General features: G+C 52.6%; 1 long non-coding RNA gene across 1 annotated transcript in view; it reads right to left on the bottom strand.

Moving 5' to 3' along the window:
• Window positions 1-275: 275 nt before the first annotated feature.
• LOC147012701 (uncharacterized) overlaps window positions 276-7,990 on the bottom strand; it is a 55,259-nt gene continuing 47,544 nt past the window's right edge. The window contains exon 3 of the long non-coding RNA XR_015051039.1: window positions 276-506. This is a non-coding gene — a long non-coding RNA (uncharacterized LOC147012701). The remainder of the gene's footprint in view (window positions 507-7,990) is intronic.

Genomic DNA, 7,990 nt, shown 5'->3' with positions numbered 1-7,990 from the left:
CATGCCTGCACGCTTGGTTACGGGCGCCACGGTGGCAAAGTTTCATCCCGTATCTTATGATGATGGGTGGTGGAGGTTTTAACTTTTAACCTCAGCAGCGTATGAGTCATCACATTTTCCTTTGTCCTCGTGACTGTTTCTAAAGAAATGTTATTTTATATGACTCAGTGTGCTTTGCAAAGGTTATATGGTATATATATATATATATATATATATATGTGTGTGTGTGTGTGTGTGTGTGTGTGTATATATACAGGGAGCACCAAAAGTCTGGATCCATAGGCAAAAATATATTTATAAGTTCTATTACAGTAAATGATCAAATTGACGGCCTTGGACTTCGCGACACTTGTTTATATGCTGAAAACAAGAATCAGGATGCTTTCTTATCAGGATGCTTTGTATTGAATTCGGCAGCAACTCCTCGATGTGAAGAATCCTGTCTTGCGTACATGAGAATGAGTTCAATTCGATCTTCTATTGTTAGTTTCGAAACCATCTTGGATCTGAAAGAAAAAGAAAAATATCAAATTGTATATTGGGAAAAATGCCTTTGGATCCAGACTTTTGGGACACCCTGCATACATATATATATATATATATATATATATATATATATATATATATATATATATATATATATATATATATATATATATATATATATATATATATATATATATTGTTACGGTTGTGGAAATTCACAGAACACCATTCAGGTTTCCCAGAGATCAGTTATGTCGATAAGTGTGTTCAGATTAGATTTCCCCACCGATGTCTAAAGGATTTTATTCATGTAACCGGGCTGTGATCTTTGAGGTAGTATTATTCCTTTGCTATCTTTATTTTGGAACAACCGCATTTCAACAACCACAACCGCATCTCAACAACCATGCCATCCCCACCACAGCGCCAACCATGACATCTCCTCACCATCTCCTCAACAACATCTCCACAAACGAACAACATCGCCTCACCTTCATCTCCATTGCGCCGCCATCTTTTCGCCAGCCACGCTGAATCCCAATGAATGGCATCTCCGCCGACAGGCGCGGGGACTCCCTCGTTGGGGCGGGAGCCAATGATTTCCACAACGTCCGCTCTCTCCGCGTTTGGCGACGAGATCGGATCAAAACACCAAAAGGGGCAGAGCCAGCGGGGGGTGAAAGGTTGAAGGTGGGAGATCAAACTCACCTCCCCCCCTCCCGGACCCCATAAAAAGGCGCTGGAACGCCAAGCGAGCAGTCTGTCGGGGTTCAAAGTCTGGCTGGAGTCGAGCTGGAGTCGGGGTGGAGAGCGCCAAGGTTCGAGTCCAGTGGAAGGCAGTCGGGGTCGTCAGAGCACAGCGAAGCCTGGAGTGCAGCCAAGCCTGCAGTACCGTGCCGAACTGTGGGTCGGTGGTGACGGCCGAAGAGGGGTCACCGGCCAGCGACAGAACGGTCCGAGCAAACGCCGAGGAACGGGCGGGCTCGTAAAAGAGCATCAACTCTTGAAAGAGCAAAAGCCCGTTCGTTCCTCTGAGGCGTCGTCGGATAGGCCAAATCGACCAGGCCGCACCAACCGAGTCGCCATTACACCAACCACCATGTTGACGGAACATCGAGGGTCGCCCAGCGAGTCACCACGAGGGTGGCAGGTAACCAGCCCGGTCTCACGGAGCTCCTTCGGTCTCCAAAGCTCCGCGAGCATTAAAGGCCTACGGGTCCTGTTCTGCCCTTTCCTTTCCTGGGGTTTTCTTTGTATGAAAGTTGTGGTGCCGTGTCTGCTAAGTAGAATTGTGGTTAAGTGATTGTGTACATAATAAATAGATACGGCTGGAGGTCTTTGTTTGCTCGTGTCTTGTCCCTACCCCCATTCATTGCATACGTGCTTGTATATCTGCATTGCTTCATTGACTACATAAATGCCATTGTTTGAATGTTCACCTGCTCGTTGCGTCCCCTTCCTCCATTGAGCTGCTGTAATTACGTACGGAATATTAGTTGGCTTTTAATAGCCGATAAAGTAATCGGATCCGACGGGGCTTGGCGATATAAAACCGCTCGGCAAATCGCAAACGGAACGAGCTGCTTAAGAACGGCTCGTTTTCGTGCAGGCTCCGTTGAGGTGTAAATCCCCAGCATTTTGTCTGCGCGCATACTTAGGGATGTCGACAATTCGGCGATCGGACCCTGTCGTGCGTGGACAGAAGAGTTGGCTGATTTACGATGTGGTTAAAAACACACCCGTAGCTGGATTTTGGCGTTGATCCGAAAGCTGCGACTAGGATTGCCACGGTCGGTGGGCGCGTGCGCCGCGAATTAGCTAAAAGCGGTCGCCCGCACGCCGGCGTGGTGGAGATCCACTATATATATATATATATATATATATATATATATATATATATATGTGTGTGTGTGTGTGTGTGTGTGTGTGTGTGTGTGTGTGTGTGTGTGTGTGTGTGTGTGTGTGTGTGTGTGTGTGTGTGTGTGTGTATATATATATATATATATATATATATATATATATATATATATATATATATATATATATATATATATATATATATATATATATATATATATATATATATATGGTGCATCGAAAAAGTAACGGGATTGAGCCTGCTGTGTGCTCCACTTGCACAACTTGAATGAATGGGTTGTGTCACAGTCTTTTGCAACATTCCAGCAATATATTGTTGCGGTTTTCGCGCCCGCCGGCGTGCGACGGCCACGTAACTCGAATCGCGGCACGTCGCCCACCGGACGGACAATCCAGTCGTGACCCTCTCGGACTAACGCCGGGAAGCAGTCACGGGTGGACCTTTCGGTCTCACCGCGATCGAGCCAATCAGCCCCCGCGTGGGATAGGGTTGCTCGCCAAATTCGAACTACCTAAGTACCCACGCGGAGGGTAGACCGGGCGATCGCACCTCGCCGCAGGTCGACTTCGGACACGGGCCACTTAAGCGACCCGTTCCGTACTATCAGAATAACCGAGCGGTGTTATCATCGACCTCGACGGTTCGATTAATTATCGGGCGTATTCAGCCCACTACCAACCCTTTACGTGAAGCAAGATGGGGATTCAATGGAGGAAAAGACGAAGCGAAGCGGGAGAACAGTTCAACAATAAAGCACATTTATTCGCGACGAACGGAAAGCACACAAATACAATTCCACCAAATGCACACAAAAAAAGAAAACACAATTCCATTTACACAAAAAGCAAACATAAAAGTGAAAACACAGTGCAGAGCTAATACCGACTACCGAGCACACGGCAACACTTATACAATTCTACTTCACAGACGGCGCCGACAACACATACCCAAAACCAAGGAAAAGAAATCCCCCAAGAATGAGGTAGGCCTGAGGCCGAGACCGGGTCGGGCCTACCCGTCTGGTGATGAGACGCGGAGCGGCGATGGCCCCGCAACCCGCAGGCCTCGTGGACAGTGCCTGGCAGGGGGTGGGAACGGGGCCCCCTTGGTCGCACTATCTCAGCGCGGGGGGAAACAGGAGGGGGTTGCTGATGCTCGGGGTATAGAGGATCTTTATTATCCCTGGTGTGCGTCTCCACCTCGGCCAGGTCGCGCTGCCGGCCTCCCTCGGGCGTGCAGCTCCTGGCACCGACGCGAGCACCCCCTCGTCCGACTCTCTTCAGCTTCTCCAGCCACTGCAGGCTTCGGGCTCCAGACTTCTTTCGTTCTCGTTTGCGACTCTCCTTTGCGACTCTCTCGTTCCGACTCCTCGTTCTCGTTCTGCTGACTCCCTCGTTCCGACTCCTCGTTCTCGTTCTGCTGACTCTCTCTCGTTCTCCTTCGCGACTCTCTTCTGACTGACGAACACCGTCCTTTTATCCCCCGTAACTTCGCCTTTGACCCCCTCCCTTTGACCTTTCACCTCGCTCCCCATTGGCCCGAGAAAAAGTGGGCGTGAAGGCTTTTTGATCCACAAATTTGCATATATCGATCGCCCTGGGGGCGGGGCCAATTCGCCCCTCGCTCACCGATTGGACGGCAAAAAGTGGGCGTGTGTCGTTTTTGATCCGTTTTTGAAGCACAAAATCCGTGATTTTGTACACGCTGTTCGACGCGCGTTCTGCATGAGTCCAACACCGGTACCCACAGCGGGGCAAGAACGGTGGCGATGCTACGGTTGTGAGGTGTGCGTGAAGGTCGTGGCGGTTGTGGTGAAGCGGTGGTTGTGGTCGGTGGTTGATGTTGTGGTTGTGATCATGGCGGTTGGTCCAAAATAAAGATAGTAAAAGAAAAACGGCTATCCTGAAGAGTCGCAGCTCGCATAAATGACATGTATTCCCACTAGACAACGGGTTTGGGCCTAACTACACATGCACTTACCGAGATACCTCACCTAAGGGACCTGAATGGTGGTTTGCGAATCTGGTAACCACAACACTACCCCCTTCCCTTTTTACAGACTCGTCCCGAGTCGTCAAATTTTCGTGTGCCATCATGTGTAGTTTTCCCCGAGTACATTTTACCTACGGATCCCTGAGTGCGACATTCATGGTATTCGTGTCCCCAAAATAAATAACCTGAGGGCTGCGTAACTACCTAAACAAACTCACTCACACGGACGACTTAAATAAAATTGCCGGCGCTAAGACAAACATGCCGGGGGCGCACTCATATGTACAGTACATCTTAACCTTAACTTACAAATTTTACACTAAACCATGGCCCAGGATCATTGAACTCTGCAAAAGAAAAGCAGTTAGCAGGGAGCCAGGCTGCCCACATGCAGTCTCTGGCTCAAAACAATGCAGGTGACAGGGAACGTGGCTGGCTGCTCACACGCAGTCCAAGGCCTTCCCTTTTGAACTGAACTCAGTGAACCACAACGGTGCATGGGCTGCACAACGCAGTCTCCGTGCCAGCTCAAGTGGCACACGCAATGAGCACAACGAATGGATGCATGAACGGTTTGAACTGAATGCAGTGAACCACAACGGTGCATGGGCTGCACAAACGCAGTCTCCGTGCCAGCTCAAGTGGCACACGCAATGAGCACAACGAATGGATGCATGGACACAAACACGGTGCACGGGCCGCCACTGCAGGCCCATGTTGTAGCTGCCAACAGGGCAGTTCTTGCAGCTTGCAAACTGTTGCCTTGCGGATCCTGGCGCACATGGAAATGAACAGGGGGGGGGGCAAAGCAAAAATTGAACGGGGCTGGTGAACGTGGGCAGTGGGCATGGCATGGCAAAGGTGAGCAGGCAAACACAGCCCGCAGAAGAAGGCCGCTGCAGGCAAACACAGCCCGCAGATGAACTGGCCGGCACAGGCCTTGAAGTAAAACACGGCCAGCCAATGAAGTTGGCCCACCTTTGCCGTTCAATGGAGGTTGGTGGAGGGAGTGCGGTGGTGCTGGCCACTTAGAAGGCGGGCTCGGACCTACCTACCTGTCTCCCTCCCAACCTATCGCCTTTGCCTGTCACTGTACATACCCACTCCCTTAATTTGTCAAACCCCAATTTAGCCCCAACTTATTTTTTTGTTGTTTTCATTTTTACTCCCCCACTATAAATCGTCCCCTAACCCCCTTTATCGTCCTTGTTCGGCTAACCTATCCTGTCACCTAGCCTACTCCCAACCCCTACGTTCCCTTCCCGGAGGGGAACAAGGGAGAGCTAACGTCCTGTGCCGAGGCCCAACGAAGCCTCAGAATGGCCTCCCCAGAGTTCGGCGATCTATAACCCAAAGTGGGTCCAGCGGCCCACAACGACAGCGAGGGGATGGATGGTGCGGAGGGGTACATCTCCTAATCTACCCTAACCATTTAACTGTTAAACTACCCCGGGGCTTTCAACAAGCGCCTCTCGCTTAAACTATTGGTTCTAACAACCCAGATTCCCGTCGCCTGTGTTGGTGTCCTCACAATTTCGGGCCTCGCCCCCCAATTTTCTCTCCGTGCCCTCACACGGTCTCCTGGCTGGGACACGTGGCTCCCTTTGGCAGGCACGACCCTCTGCCGAATCTCCCGCTATGGCACCCCGGGCACTACACTGCCTCCGAGCCTACCAGCTCCCTAACACCGGGGAGTGCCCCCCATGGCACCTCCCCTGAAACGCACACGTGGCAGGCCGGCCTCCCGGGCCCCTTTCCGAGGGTCACCCGTGCCCACAACACTGCCCACGCGGCTAATGGCGCCCCGGGCCCCCGCACCAAGCAGGCGCACCCGTGCCCACTACTCTATCCCAGCCCCCCATGGGCCCTTGGCCTACCGCGGCCGACTAGCCTGGTGCCCGGGGTACCCACTCAGCGATACTCACCTTTCGCAGCCACGCTCCCAAGCCCGTCAACAGGGCTCCTGCACCCCTCCAAATGGGTCTCGAGCCTACTTTCCCACCAACAACAAAACGACCTCCATTTTTCAATTTGACTAACCCAGCTAACTCACTTTACTCTGACCCCGGGGTCCCTTGGGCGGGAGTCACTCCTCCCCCCAATCACTCATCGCACCATGCATTCCCCATTCGCTCTACTCACACAGACACGCTGGCCTCACTCACTCACCATGTACTCACCTCACAACTCTTCAACACACACACCGCTGAACTCTGCCATCCTCCTAACTACATCCCCTAACTAACTCGTGCTCCCACGTCGTCCCTTACACTAAAGCACGTTCCTTTTAACCTACGTAGCTAAACTACGTCCCCTCTACACATTCACAAGTCTGTCACGGTCTCCAAATAATCCCATTAATCAATTTATTTCCCAACCTAAATCTGGCTACAATCCCTCTAACTAATCCATTCCACGGACTCCATGAGGACTTACCCCTGCCCCATGAAGTCGGTCTAGCTAAGCTAACCCTTCCCCCTAACTAGTTTCCATCCTGTGCCCAGGTAAGGGGGTCTTTCACCCCTTGCCCAGGAATCCTGTACACCCGAAAGTGAGGCTTGCTTCTTTTTTTTTCTCTTTACATGCGCAGCACCTGCGCGGCAACTCAGAGCTCGCGCACTTTACACCTGCCCGTGACGTCATGCAGCTGCACGTGTTCCTCGTCCCTCCTTGGACGGTGCCATCCGGCAGAGATACCCCTCCTGCCGGATTCCAACCCCACGTGCAGCCATGACGTCACCGTGCGCAGAACAAAACACAAGCCACACGTCTCGAGGGGTTCCCCACGCGAACACATGTGCTTTGCCCGTTGGAGCTTAACACACACGATCGCGTGGAGAACCCGTCCGGTCCAAATCCGTTTGCCTGCCTAAACTTTGTCCGTCCGCGGGATCGGCAAATCCACCGCGTGCGTTTCCGGACCGGGACTTCACTCTCGCAAGCGAGCACGTGGTGGTCTCGTGCGTTGCACAGCACGAACCGCGTGCTCACTGCTGGGTGAACCCGGCACGGTCCTCGAAACAACTACAGCCGCCACTCGGCTTTCTTTCCTCTGTCGCCGTCGTCGCCATTCGACCCACGCACACCTGCGTGTTACGACGCACACAGTCCACTCCATCACATTCACACGGGGAGACGTGGCTGCGTGCTCCCGCATGCCAACCGACATCTCCCTCACATACCGCTCTCTCACACACACGGTCTCCCTTGCACACAGCGACCTTGCACACGGCCGTTCACTCACGCGTGCGGGGCACTCACCCGCGGTGCCTCACTCGCACTCCGTGCCTCATCCACACACGCGGGGGCACTCACCCGCGGTACCTCATCCACACATTGTGCCTCACTCATACACGCGGGGGCACTAACCCGCGGTGCCTCACTCGCACTCCGTGCCTCATCCACACACGGTGTGCTGGGAAGCACGTACTCCGGCAACATCGCCACCACACCACTCACACGTGGTGCCTCATTCATACTGGCCGTTTCATCCACACACACGGCCTCACTCACACACGGTGCCCCATCCACACCCGGCGTGCTGGGAAGCACGCACTCTGGCACCATCGCCACCACACCACTCACACACGGGGTCGCTTCCACACACGGTGCCGCACTCACACCTTGCACCAC

The sequence above is a fragment of the Eptatretus burgeri genome, chromosome 14 (assembly GCF_056783735.1).
Source record: "Eptatretus burgeri isolate ZD-2024b chromosome 14, Ebu_testis_v1, whole genome shotgun sequence".
Classification (NCBI taxonomy): Eukaryota; Metazoa; Chordata; class Myxini; order Myxiniformes; family Myxinidae; genus Eptatretus; species Eptatretus burgeri.
The sequence above is the reverse complement of the archived record's forward strand: the minus strand, read 5'-3'. Positions and strand labels throughout refer to the sequence as shown.